This window comes from Ranitomeya variabilis, chromosome 4, assembly GCF_051348905.1.
Source record: "Ranitomeya variabilis isolate aRanVar5 chromosome 4, aRanVar5.hap1, whole genome shotgun sequence".
Classification (NCBI taxonomy): domain Eukaryota; kingdom Metazoa; phylum Chordata; class Amphibia; order Anura; family Dendrobatidae; genus Ranitomeya; species Ranitomeya variabilis.
The window spans coordinates 391,397,296-391,412,448 of record NC_135235.1 but is presented as its reverse complement, the minus strand read 5'-3'; the positions used below and the strand labels follow the sequence as shown (position 1 = coordinate 391,412,448).

Here is a 15,153-nt window from a genome sequence, read left to right as displayed (position 1 = left end):
GCTGCATATACATTAAATAAGAGCATACTTGGGACTACAGAACATGAGAAGGACTTGGGTATTCTGGTCACAAGTAAGCTGAGCAGCCGTATTCAATGCCAAGCAGCAGCCGCAAAAGTAAACAAGATTTTAGGGTGTATAAAAAGAGAGTAACCAAACTCAATTATTTACCAATCACAAGTAGGTGTATAGCAGCAAGGTAAACATATAACTCAACAGTTAAAATTTAACCTTTAATAAATCCCACTAAAATACCGTAGGGTATATAGACCCAGCCGGTTTAGAGAGAAGACAAAATGAAAAATAATAACACACCAAAGTGAATTACACCATTTAAAATTCCAAACACAGTCCCTTCCTTTGAAAATAGGAGGAGCAAGGTAGATGCGTATCACAATAGCTAAAGATTATGCTCTACCAGAAAAGCTACAAGGCCCACTCACCTTGCAGCCCACAGGTCACAAAAATACCTCAATTTCATAGATTTAATTTTATAAATAACAGAACGATCTCACCCAGCGTTGCTGTTTTCAAAAAGCATTCGTAGGGCACCGAATGTCCGTGAATCTCGGGGGAGGCTTATCAAATGTCCATACAATACCCCGTTCTTAAGACAGACTCGGACCCAGATCAATTCATCCCCAAAAAATGTGGCTCCCGACGCGTTTCCCTCGGCTCTGTTCATCAGGGGAGACCAGCCTTTTTACAATACTACGGGGAATAGATGCGCGGTGTCCATAACTCCTCTGTCATGAGGAAGTGGGCCTTACCGCGTGTACTTGCACTGGTCTCAAATAGGACGCCAGATGAAGAGGCAAGACGTCATATCCGGTGCGCCCCCTTGTGGAGCGCATAGGTGACCCGCACACGTCACTCCCGCTGCGTCCCTATATGTGAAGCGCTGACCTAGCTTCCTGTTTGCGCAAAGTCACATGATCGCTATTCTGCCGTCACCACCCAGTACACATAAAGTATTATGCATCATGACTCGTAGATATAATCTACGGTCAGGAGAACAAACACTACGGTGGAACTCCGGTATGTCTTCAAATTATTACAACGCATGCTTATGCATGTCGAACAAAATAGTTTTTTTTTTTTTTTTTAATTTTTGGCAATGTAATCACCCTCTAAAAGTTTTTAACCCCAGGTTGGCAGGACCATTTTACCTACCATTTATTAACCCATATATGGGGGGAAAAAAATAAAAATTAAAGTCCTACTACTTACAATCATAAAGGAGGACATTACTCCAAGAGCATTGGTAGTCTCATGACTTCGGGCAGCAAAAAGACAAATTAGTACCGAGAAACGTTTCTAATTTAGGGTGCCAACCCCCACTGTCTAGGTAGGGACTCGATAGAATATTATAGGTGCAGATAGAAATCAGCTGGATCTCCTCTTCCCACCATCTCTCCTATGTCCAATCCTCTGTCAGATGCATATATATTTGTGACTCATACTATATTTGATTTATGACTTTATAGCGACCTGTGAGTCGTGGGACTAATTTGTCTTTTTGCTGCCCGAAGTCATGAGACTACCAATGCTCTTGGAGTAATGTCCTCCTTTATGATTGTAAGTAGCAGGACTTTAATTTTTTTTCCCCCCATATATGGGTTAATAAATGGTAGGTGAAATGGTCCTGCCACCCTGGGGTTAAAAACTTAGAGGGTGATTACATTGCCAAAAATTAAAAAAACAAAACAACTATTTTGTTCGACATGCATAAGCATGCGTTGTAATAATTTGAAGACATACCGGAGTTCCACCATAGTGTTTGTTCTCCTGACCGTAGATTATATCTACGAGTCATGATGCATAATACTTTATGTGTACTGGGTGGTGACGGCAGAATAGCGATCATGTGACTTTGTGCAAACAGGAAGCTAGGTCAGCGCTTCACATATAGGGACGCAGCGGGAGTGACGTGTGCGGGTCACCTATGCGCTCCACAAGGGGGCGCACCGGATATGACGTCTCGCCTCTTCATCTGGCGTCCTATTTGAGACCAGTGCAAGTACACGCGGTAAGGCCCACTTCCTCATGACAGAGGAGTTATGGACACCGCGCATCTATTCCCCGTAGTATTGTAAAAAGGCTGGTCTCCCCTGATGAACAGAGCCGAGGGAAACGCGTCAGGAGCCACATTTTTTTGGGATGAATTGATCTGGGTCCGAATCTGTCTTAAGAACGGGGTATTGTATGGACATTTGATAAGCCTCCCCGGGATTCATGGACATTCGGTGCCCTACGAATGCTTCTTGAAAACAGCAACGCTGGGTGAGATCGTTCTGTTATTTATAAAATTAAATCTATGAAATTGAGGTACCGTATTTTCCGGCGTATAAGACGACTGGGCGTATAAGACGACCCCCCAACTTTACCAGTTAAAAAATAAAATCTTCTTAAAAGTTGGGGGTCTTCTTATACACCGTATGTCGTCTTATAGGGCCGGTGAATATGTGCCTTTTGGGGGGGGGGGGGGGGGGGGGGAGTGATCCTGATGAGGACGAGGGGGCGTCTCACAGGAAAGTGAGTATCCCCCATTACCTTATCATAGCGCTGCAGCGTGGGGTCTCTGTGCTGGGAGCGGCGGCTGCTGTGCTGTGGCGGCTCCTCTTCTGCAGTGTGGGGCCTCTGGTGCTGTGGGGCAGTGGCGGCGGCGTATCTTCATGCAGTCGGGGCTCCTCCGGCATCTCAGCCTGGAAGCCCCGCCGGCAACTCCATCGGTACAATGCGGTCAGGTGGCCTCCGGGAAAATGGCCGCTGCTCAGATTCAGATCTCGTCCCGAGATCTCGGGAGACGAGATCTGAATCTGAGCAGCGGCCATTTTCCCGGAGGCAGCTCAATAGGTGCGATGCGGTGGCCCGGCCGCTGGGGGCTGTGCATGCTCAGATTCAGATCTCGTCCCGAAATCTCGGGACACGAGATCTGAATCTAAGCAGCGGCCATTTTCCCGGAGGCCAGCGCATTACACCGATGGAGTTGCCGGCGGGGCTTCTAGGCTTTGAGATGCCGGAGGAGCCCCGACTGCATGAAGATACGCCACCGCTGCCACCGCCCCACAGCACCAGAGGCCCCACACTGCAGAAGAGGAGCCGCCACAGCACAGCACAGCAGCCGCCGCTCCCAGCACAGAGACCCCACGCTGCAGCGCTATGATAAGGTAATGGGGGATACTCACTTTCCTGTGAGACGCCCCCTCGTCGTCATCAGGATCACTCCCCCCCCCACCCACCATATACACCCGGCGTACAAGGCGATTCCCGGCGTACAAGACGACCCCCGACTTTTAAGAAGATTTTCAGGGGTTAAAAAGTCGTCTTGTACGCCGGAAAATACGGTATTTTTGTGACCTGTGGGCTGCAAGGTGAGTGGGCCTTGTAGCTTTTCTGGTAGAGCATAATCTTTAGCTATTGTGATACGCATCTACCTTGCTCCTCCTATTTTCAAAGGAAGGGACTGTGTTTGGAATTTTAAATGGTGTAATTCACTTTGGTGTGTTATTATTTTTCGTTTTGTCTTCTCTCTAAACCGGCTGGGTCTATATACCCTACGGTATTTTAGTGGGATTTATTAAAGGTTAAATTTTAACTGTTGAGTTATGTGTTTACCTTGCTGCTATACACCTGTATAAAAAAGAGAGATAAAATCCTGTGATCCCAGCGTATTATTACCCCTTTATAAATCGCTGGTGAGGCCACATCTAGAATATGGGATCCAGTTTTGGGCTCCGCATTTTATAAAGGACATTCAGAAGTCAGTTCATAGGTGGGCAACTAGATTATTACAAGGGATGGAAGGCCTCTCATATGAGGAGAGGTTGGAAAAGTTGGTCTTGTTAGAAAAAAAAAGATGTCTCAGAGGGGATCTCATTTACATATATAAATATATGCGGTCAGTACAAAGGACTCCAGGTAAGAACAGAAATGCACTAGTAATGTGCACACCTGAATACAAGATAATTTTATTGAAAAAAATACTATTGGTGACCAGAATAAAATCACACAACATCAGACTCTATTCACACTAGCATATAAGGCAGAACACAAGATGGGCAACGCATCATAGGCAATTATAACAGCCAATTCACCATGGAAATAGTGATAAAATCACCCATAAGCAACACCCAGTGAAGAAGACTGCAACCAGACACCTTTGAGCATCTCTGTTGCCTACAGCTTCATCATGGAAAGTATTTTACTTTTTATCTGGTTACCTGGTCGTATGGGGAGACTGACGCATACCGCTATTTGACCTGTGGGGGGGGGGTGACCTGGTTTACTAACATATACAGGGGTTTATGACCATTGGAGAGACGGTAAGTCATCTATGTCGAAGGGTTATTGAGATTACTGGTCTTTGCACCCAATATTGTATTTATCTGATTTCCCTAGCGCACATTTTCATTATATGCGCTCCTTGTCTGGCATCCAATTTTGATACATTATGGGGCAATCTATAGTGATATAATGGCTGTGCATCTATTCTGCTTATAGTCAGTACAGAGGACTAATACATATAGAGAACAAGACCAGCACATCCAAGCTAGTGTGAACAGGCGCCAACCAAAAAAAACATTTAAGTTGAACAACGATAAAGATTGCACCATTGTTTACCAAGAATGATTACTCTAGAACATTGGAAATGCATTACTGCCATAGAAAATAGGAAAAAAGCGCTACATAATGTACACATGAAATATTTATCTGCAAAAATTGCTATGAAAAAAGGAAGGCACAATGTATGCGAGCCCAATGGCCACGTCAAGGCGATCTTCATAATTGGGTCCCTGTCCTGTTTTGTCACCTCTCCTGGGCAAAAAAAGCCTACAATTTATGGGTCAGGAGTGGACCAGCTAACTACTTAAAATCACCTGTGGCTATTGGGAGTGGGAGTACATATGTCCAAAAAGGCTTAATACAAATAGAGAACAAGACCAGCACATCCAAGCTGGTGTGAACAGGAACCAACCAAAACAACATACAAGTTGAAAATATTTCATGTGTACATTATATAGCGCTTTTTTCCTATTTTCTATGGCAGTAATGCATTTTCAATGTTCTAGAGTAATCATTCTTGGTAAATAATGGTGCAACTTTATCGTTTTTCAACTTACATGTTTTTTTTGGTTGGCGCCTGTTCATACTAGCTTGGATGTGCTGGTCTTGTTCTCTGTTTGTATTAAGCCTTTGTGAACATGTGCACTCCCACTCCCAATAGCCACAGGTGATTTTAAGTAGTTAGCTGGTCCACTCCTGACCCATGAATTGTAGGCTTTTTTGCCCAGAAGAGGTGACAAAACAGGACAGGGACCCAATTATGAAGGACGCCTTGACATGGCATGGCTCACATACATTGGCCAATTTATGCGCGAAGTACTTTCCTTTTTTCATTGCAATTTTTGCAGATAAATATTTCATGTGTACATTATATAGCACTTTGTTCTTATTTTCTATGGTAGTAATGCATTTTTCAATGTTCCAGAGCAGTGTTCCCCAACTCCAGTCCTCAAGAGCCACCAACAGGTCATGTTTTCAGGCTATGTGCACACGTATAATGGTCGTCTGCGGATTTTTCCGCAGCGGAATTGATAAATCTGCAGGGCAAAAACGCTGTGTTTTTGCTGCAGATTTATTGCGGATTTACCGCGTTTTTTCTGCGGATTTCACTGCGGTTTTACACCTGCGGTTTTCTATTGGAAAAGGTGTAAAGCCGCTGCGGAATCCGCAGAAAGTGACATGCTGCGCAATGTAAACCGCTGCGTTTCCGCGCGTTTTTTTCCGCTGCATGGGCACAGCGTTTTCTGTTTCCCATAGGTTTACAGTGTAATGTAAACTCATGGGAAACTACTGCGGACCCGCAGCAAAATCTGCAGCGTGTGCACATACCCTCAGGATTTCCTTAGTATTTCACATGTGATGGAATTATGGCCTGTGCAGGTGATGCAATTATCACCTGGGCAATACTAAGGAAATCCTGAAAACATGACCTGGTGGTGGTGGCTCTTGAGGACCGGAGTTGGGGAACACTGTTGTAGAGTAATCATTCTTGCACATGACTTATTCCATCCAAAGACCATACTAAGGACCAGGGGTCTCAAATCCCATGAAACATCGGAACTATCTTCAATAGAGCACGGTGACCAGCTCCACTGCACAGGCGCAAGATTCCCAGCCCCGCAAGTGAATACATCATAACACACTGCGGGGCGAGATCTGGGGCCTCCGCTACACTAAGGCGCCGGTGACGTCACAACAAAGAGACAAGGTGGCGCCAGAGGCATGACAGGGGATGATGGACGGCTGCAAGGCGGTTGAGTCAGGGAGGGAGAAAACATACCTCCCTGACTCAATAGAGGTATGGCGGGAAATTTATAAAAGTCATTATTTCAGCGTTCCTAGGGATAATAAACATAAGAGCCACCTTCATAGCCTTAGTGCTGCTGAAGGTGGCTCTTTTACTTTAATAGGCCCTGGGGGATGACAGGTTCCCGTTAAGTCACATGCTGTCTATTTCCTTGTGATCCTCCTTGAGATGGTTCTACTCCTTCATTGGAGTCCAGATGTGTTTAATTAAACTGATAGGACTTAATTTGGAAAGGCACACACCTGTCTACATAATACCTCACAACTCACAGTGCATGTCAGACCAAATGAGAATCATGAGGTCAAATGAATTGGCCAAGTTGCTCAGAGTCAGAATTGTGGCAAGGCACAGATCTGGCCAAGGTTACAACAGAATTTCTGCAGTACTCAAGGTTACTAAGAGCACAGTGGCCTCCATAATCCTTAAATAGAAGAAGTTTGGGACCACCCGAATCTGGTGGCTGTCCAGCCAATATGAGCACTCATGGGAGAAGAGCCCTGGTGAGAGAGGTAAAAAAGAACCCCAAGATCAATGTGGCTGAGCTCCAGAGATGCAGTAGGGAGATGGGAGAAAGTTCCACAAAGTCAACTATCACTGCAGCCCTCCACCAGTATGGCCTTTATGGCAAATTGGCCCGACGGAAGCCTATCCTCAGTGCAAGACATATAAAAGCCCACACAGAGTTTGCTAAACAAACACATGAAGGACTCCCAGACTATGCGAAATAAGATTCTCTGGTCTGATGAGATGAAGATAGACCTTTTTGGTGATATTTCTGAGTGGCATATGTGGAGAAAAACAGGCACTGCTGATCACCTGCCAATACAATCCCAACAGTGAAACATGGTGGTGGCAGAATCATGCTATGGGGGTGTTTTTCAGCTGCAGTGGCAGGACGACTAATTGCCATTGAAGGAAACATGAATGCGGTCAAGTACAGAGATATCCTGGATGAAAACCTCTTCCAGAGTGCTCTGGACCTCAGGTTCACCTTCCAACAAGACAATGGCCCTAAGCACACAGCTAAAATAACAAAGGAGTGGCTTCAGAACAACTCTGTGACCATTCCTGACTGGCCCAGCCAGAGCCCTGACCTAAACCCAATTGAGCATCTCTGGAGAGACCCGAAAATGGCTGTCCACCAACGTTCACCATCCAACCTGACGGAATTGGAGAGGAACTGCAAGGAAGAATGGCAGAGGATCCCCAAATCCAGGTGTGAAAAACTTGTTGCATCATTCCCATAAGACTCATGGCTGTACTAGCTCAAAAGGGTGCTTCTACTCAATACTGAGCAAAGGGTCTGAATACTTATGACCATGTGATATTTCAGTTTTTCTTTTTTAATAAATATGCAAAAATTACTACATTTGTTTTTTTTCAGTCAAGATGGGGTGCAGAGTGTACATTAATGAGAAAAAAATGAACTTTTTTGAATTTACCAAATGGCAGCAATGAAACAAAGATTGAAAAATTGAAATGGGTCTGAATACTTTCTGCACCCACTGTACTTTGTGTGCATACATCTAGTTACATACATTACTGTGGTAACATACATGTGGTTACATACATACTGTGTGTACATACAGTACAGACCAAAAGTTTGGACACCTTCTCATTTAAAGATTTTTCTGTATTTTCATGATTATGAAAATTGTACATTCACACTGAAGGCATCAAAACTATGAAATAACACATGTGGAATTATATACTTAACAAAAAGTGTGAAACAACTGAAAATATGTCTTATATTCTAGATTCTTCAAAGTAGCCACCTTTTGCTTTGAGGACTGCTTTGCACACTCTTGGCATTCTCTTGATGAGCTTCAAGAGGTAGTCACCGGGAATGGTTTTCACTTCACAGGTGTGCCCTGTCAGGTTTAATAAGTGGGATTTCTTGCCTTATAAATGGGGTTGGGACCATCAGTTGTGATGTGCAGAAGTCTGGTGGATACACAGCTGATAGTCCTACTGAATAGACTGTTAGAATTTGTATTATGGCAAGAAAAAAGCAGCTAAGTAAAGAAAAACTAGTGGCCATCATTACTTTAAGAAATGAAGGTCAGTCAGTCCAAAAATTTGGGAAAACTTTGAAAGTGTCCCCAAGTGCAGTTGCAAAAACCATCAAGCGCTACAAAGAAACTGGCTCACATGAGGACCGCCCCAGGAAAGGAAGACCAAGAGTCACCTCTGCTTCTTAGGATAAGTTTATTCGAGTCACCAGCCTCAGAAATCGCAGGTTAACAGCAGCTCAGATTAGAGACCAGGTCAATGCCACACAAGAGTTCTAGCAGCAGACACATCTCTACAACAACTGTTAAGAGGAAACTTTGTGGCAGAATCATGCTATGGGGGTGTTTTTCAGCTGCAGTGACAGGACGACTAGTTGTCATTGAAGGAAACATGAATGCGCCAGGTACAGAGATATCCTGGATGAAAACCTCTTCTAGAGTGCTCTGGACCTCAGACTTGACCGAAGGTTCACCTTCCGACAAGACAATGGCCCTAAGCACACAGCTAAAATAACAAAGGAGTGGCTTCAGAACAACTCTGTTCGGACTGACTGACCTTAATTTCTTAAAGTAATGATGGCCACTCATTTTTCATTACTTAACTGCTTTTTTCTTGCAATAATACAAATTCTAAGGCTATGTACACACTTTGCGGATTCCACTGCGGAATTTTCGGCAGCGGAATTCCAAAATCCGCAGTGAAAACCCGTTGCGGTTTTTACTGCGGATTTATCGCGGTTTTTACTGCGGTTTCTTATGCGGATTTTCATCTGCATCTTCCTATCGGAGCAGGTGAAAATCTGCAGAAAAGAAGTGACATGCTGCGGAATGTAATCCGCAGCGTTTCCGCGCGTTTTTTTCTGCAGCATGTGCACAGCGTTTTTTGTTCCCATAGGTTTACATTGTACTGTAAACTCATGGGAAACTGCTGCGGATCCGCAGCGGTCAAATCCGCTGCGGATCCGCAGTGGAATCCGCAAAGTGTGCACATAGCCTAACAGTCTATTCAGTAGGACTATCAGCTGTGTATCCACCAAACTTCTGCACAACACAACTGATGGTCCCAACCCCATTTATAAGGCAAGAAATCCCATTTATTAAACCTGACAGGGCACACCTGTGAAGTGAAAACCATTCCAGGTGACTACCTCTTGAAGCTCATCAAGAGAATGCCAAGAGTGTGCAAAGCAGTCATCAAAGTAAAAAGGTGGCTACTTTGAAGAACCTAGAATATAAGACATATTTTCAGTTGTTTCACACTTTTTTGTTAAGTATATAATTCCTCATGTGTTAATTCATAGTTTTGATGCCTTCAGTGTGAATTTACAATTTTCGTAGTCATGAAAATACAGAAAAATCTTTAAATGAGGTGTCCAAACTTTTGGTCTGTACTGTACATTACCGTGATTACATGCATGTGGTTACAAACATTACTCTGTGTACATACATGTGGTTACATACATACTGTGCACCTGTGCACATACATGTGGTTACATACATACTGTGTATACATACATGTGGTTACATACATACTGTGTGTACATACATGTGGTTACATACATACTGTGTGTACATACATGTGGTTACATACATACTGTGCACATACATGTGGTTACATACATACTGTGCACATACATGTGGTTACATACATACTGTGCACATACATGTGGTTACATACATACTGTGCACATACATGTGGTTACATACATACTGTGCACATACATGTGGTTACATACATACTGTGCACATACATGTGGTTACATACATACTGTGCACATACATGTGGTTACATACATACTGTGCACATACATGTGGTTACATACATACTGTGCACATACATGTGGTTACATACATGTGGTTACATACATGTGGTTACATACATACTGTGTATACACATGTGGTTACATACATACTGTGCACATACATGTGGTTACATACTGTGCACATACATGTGGTTACATACATACTGTGTACATACATGTGTTTACATACATACTGTGCACATACATGTGGTTACATACATACTGTGTACATACATGTGGTTACATACATGTGGTTACATACATGTGGTTACATACATACTGTGTATACACATGTGGTTACATACTGTGCACATACATGTGGTTACATACATACTGTGTACATACATGTGGTTACATACATACTGTGCACATACATGTGGTTACATACATACTGTGCACATACATGTGGTTACATACATACTGTGCACATACATGTGGTTACATACATACTGTGCACATACATGTGGTTACATACTGTGCACATACATGTGGTTACATACATACTGTGTGTACATACATGTGGTTACATACATACTGTGCACATACATGTGGTTACATACATACTGTGCACATACATGTGGTTACATACATACTGTGCACATACATGTGGTTACATACATACTGTGCACATACATGTGGTTACATACATACTGTGTGTACATACATGTGGTTACATACATACTGTGCACATACATGTGGTTACATACATACTGTGCACATACATGTGGTTACATACATACTGTGCACATACATGTGGTTACATACATACTGTGCACATACATGTGGTTACATACTGTGCACATACATGTGGTTACATACATACTGTGTGTACATACATGTGGTTACATACATACTGTGCACATACATGTGGTTACATACATACTGTGCACATACATGTGGTTACATACATACTGTGCACATACATGTGGTTACATACATACTGTGCACATACATGTGGTTACATACTGTGCACATACATGTGGTTACATACATACTGTGTACATACATGTGGTTACATACATACTGTGCACATACATGTGGTTACATACATACTGTGTATACACATGTGGTTACATACTGTGCACATACATGTGGTTACATACATACTGTGTACATACATGTGGTTACATACATACTGTGTACATACATGTGGTTACATACTGTGTACATACATGTGGTTACATACTGTGCACATACATGTGGTTACATACATACTGTGTGTACATACATGTGGTTACATACATACTGTGCACATACATGTGGTTACATACATACTGTGCACATACATGTGGTTACATACTGTGCACATACATGTGGTTACATACATACTGTGCACATACATGTGGTTACATACATACTGTGCACATACATGTGGTTACATACATACTGTGCACATACATGTGGTTACATACATACTGTGCACATACATGTGGTTACATACATACTGTGTATACACATGTGGTTACATACTGTGCACATACATGTGGTTACATACATACTGTGTACATACATGTGGTTACATACATACTGTGTGTACATACATGTGGTTACATACATACTGTGCACATACATGTGGTTACATACATACTGTGCACATACATGTGGTTACATACATACTGTGCACATACATGTGTTTACATACATACTGTGCACATACATGTGTTTACATACATACTGTGCACATACATGTGTTTACATACATACTGTGCACATACATGTGGTTACATACATACTGTGTACATACATGTGGTTACATACATGTGGTTACATACATACTGTGTATACACATGTGGTTACATACTGTGCACATACATGTGGTTACATACATACTGTGTACATACATGTGGTTACATACATACTGTGCACATACATGTGGTTACATACATACTGTGCACATACATGTGGTTACATACATACTGTGCACATACATGTGGTTACATACATACTGTGTGTACATACATGTGGTTACATACATACTGTGCACATACATGTGGTTACATACATACTGTGCACATACATGTGGTTACATACATACTGTGCACATACATGTGGTTACATACTGTGCACATACATGTGGTTACATACATACTGTGTACATACATGTGGTTACATACATACTGTGCACATACATGTGGTTACATACATACTGTGTACATACATGTGGTTACATACATGTGGTTACATACATACTGTGTATACACATGTGGTTACATACTGTGCACATACATGTGGTTACATACATACTGTGTACATACATGTGGTTACATACATACTGTGCACATACATGTGGTTACATACATACTGTGCACATACATGTGGTTACATACATACTGTGTGTACATACATGTGGTTACATACATACTGTGCACATACATGTGGTTACATACATACTGTGCACATACATGTGGTTACATACATACTGTGCACATACATGTGGTTACATACTGTGCACATACATGTGGTTACATACTGTGCACATACATGTGGTTACATACATACTGTGTACATACATGTGGTTACATACATACTGTGCACATACATGTGGTTACATACATACTGTGTATACACATGTGGTTACATACATACTGTGCACATACATGTGGTTACATACATACTGTGTATACACATGTGGTTACATACATACTGTGTACATACATGTGGTTACATACATACTGTGTACATACATGTGGTTACATACATACTGTGTATACATACATGTGGTTACATACATACTGTGCACATACATGTGGTTACATACATACTGTGCACATACATGTGGTTACATACATACTGTGCACATACATGTGGTTACATACATACTGTGCACATACATGTGGTTACATACATACTGTGCACATACATGTGGTTACATACATACTGTGTACATACATGTGGTTACATACATACTGTGCACATACATGTGGTTACATACATACTGTGCACATACATGTGTTTACATACATACTGTGCACATACATGTGGTTACATACATACTGTGTACATACATGTGGTTACATACATGTGGTTACATACATGTGGTTACATACATGTGGTTACATACATACTGTGTATACACATGTGGTTACATACTGTGCACATACATGTGGTTACATACATACTGTGTACATACATGTGGTTACATACATACTGTGCACATACATGTGGTTACATACATACTGTGCACATACATGTGGTTACATACATACTGTGCACATACATGTGGTTACATACTGTGCACATACATGTGGTTACATACATACTGTGTGTACATACATGTGGTTACATACATACTGTGCACATACATGTGGTTACATACATACTGTGCACATACATGTGGTTACATACATACTGTGCACATACATGTGGTTACATACATACTGTGCACATACATGTGGTTACATACATACTGTGTGTACATACATGTGGTTACATACATACTGTGCACATACATGTGGTTACATACATACTGTGCACATACATGTGGTTACATACATACTGTGCACATACATGTGGTTACATACATACTGTGCACATACATGTGGTTACATACATACTGTGCACATACATGTGGTTACATACATACTGTGCACATACATGTGGTTACATACTGTGCACATACATGTGGTTACATACATACTGTGTGTACATACATGTGGTTACATACATACTGTGCACATACATGTGGTTACATACATACTGTGCACATACATGTGGTTACATACATACTGTGCACATACATGTGGTTACATACTGTGTACATACATGTGGTTACATACATACTGTGCACATACATGTGGTTACATACATACTGTGTATACATACATGTGGTTACATACATACTGTGTACATACATGTGGTTACATACATACTGTGCACATACATGTGGTTACATACATACTGTGTACATACATGTGGTTACATACATACTGTGCACATACATGTGGTTACATACATACTGTGCACATACATGTGGTTACATACATACTGTGCACATACATGTGGTTACATACATACTGTGCACATACATGTGGTTACATACATACTGTGCACATACATGTGGTTACATACATACTGTGTACATACATGTGGTTACATACATACTGTGCACATACATGTGGTTACATACATACTGTGCACATACATGTGGTTACATACATACTGTGCACATACATGTGGTTACATACATACTGTGCACATACATGTGGTTACATACATACTGTGTACATACATGTGGTTACATACATACTGTGTACATACATACTGTGTACATGCTATGGTTACACCACATACATCAGTGACTACTCGAAGTCCTACATCGCTACTAACCTATACCTGGCGAACCTACAAGCTAAAGGACCTGTGGCGACGTCGATCATGTGACCTGTGGGCACAGCATAGCTTAGTGTTGCACCTGGTTATCCGTAAAGTGATCCTGCGCAGTGTTGTGATTTCCCCGGACTTTCTCTGTGAAGCGCTGTGTGTGGTGTGTTCTGCGCATGCTCTGTATTTGGTCTATCCGACTCATGCGCAGATGAGCGTGTGGGCGCCCGTGCGGTTTTATGCTACCGGTGTTCTGAAAATTGTCGGCATGTCGTAGATAGTAGGGATGGGCGAGGCTACGGAGTCACGTGCCGCAAACTGACCAATCACGGCCAAGCAACAGCTGAAGATGCAGGGTGGAGAGAAGAGGAGCTCTGGGCGGGGCTCTGGGCGGCAACATGCCTGAAAATTTCAGGGACGGGCGTGATTATGGCACCTGGGGGCCTGGTTAAAACCACAATAGTGAGGGAGGGGGCGTGACAAAGGGAGGGGGGCGTTACTATGCTCAGAAATTTCAGGGCGTCTTCATTTCTGCAAAGGGGGGTGATTAAAGCAGCGGGGAGTGACTACATGCCGAGAAGGGGAGTGTATCCATGCCCAGAAATTTCACCAGAGGGACGATGCTGAAGTTGGTTTCTTATTCGTT

The 15,153-nt window shown here is 42.4% G+C and overlaps 1 protein-coding gene across 4 annotated transcripts in view; it reads right to left on the bottom strand.

The window, feature by feature from the left end:
• LOC143767139 (uncharacterized) overlaps nucleotides 1–14,658 on the bottom strand; it is a 54,218-nt gene extending 39,560 nt beyond the window's left edge. The window contains exon 1 of one of the 4 annotated variants that reach the window (XM_077255167.1): nucleotides 14,599–14,658. The gene's annotated coding sequence lies outside the window, so the exon portion shown is untranslated. Of the gene's footprint in view, nucleotides 1–14,513 lie in introns of all 4 variants that reach the window. The other 3 variants (XM_077255165.1, XM_077255164.1, XM_077255166.1) reach the window with 3 other exon arrangements.
• Between the last annotated feature and the right edge of the window lie 495 nt (nucleotides 14,659–15,153).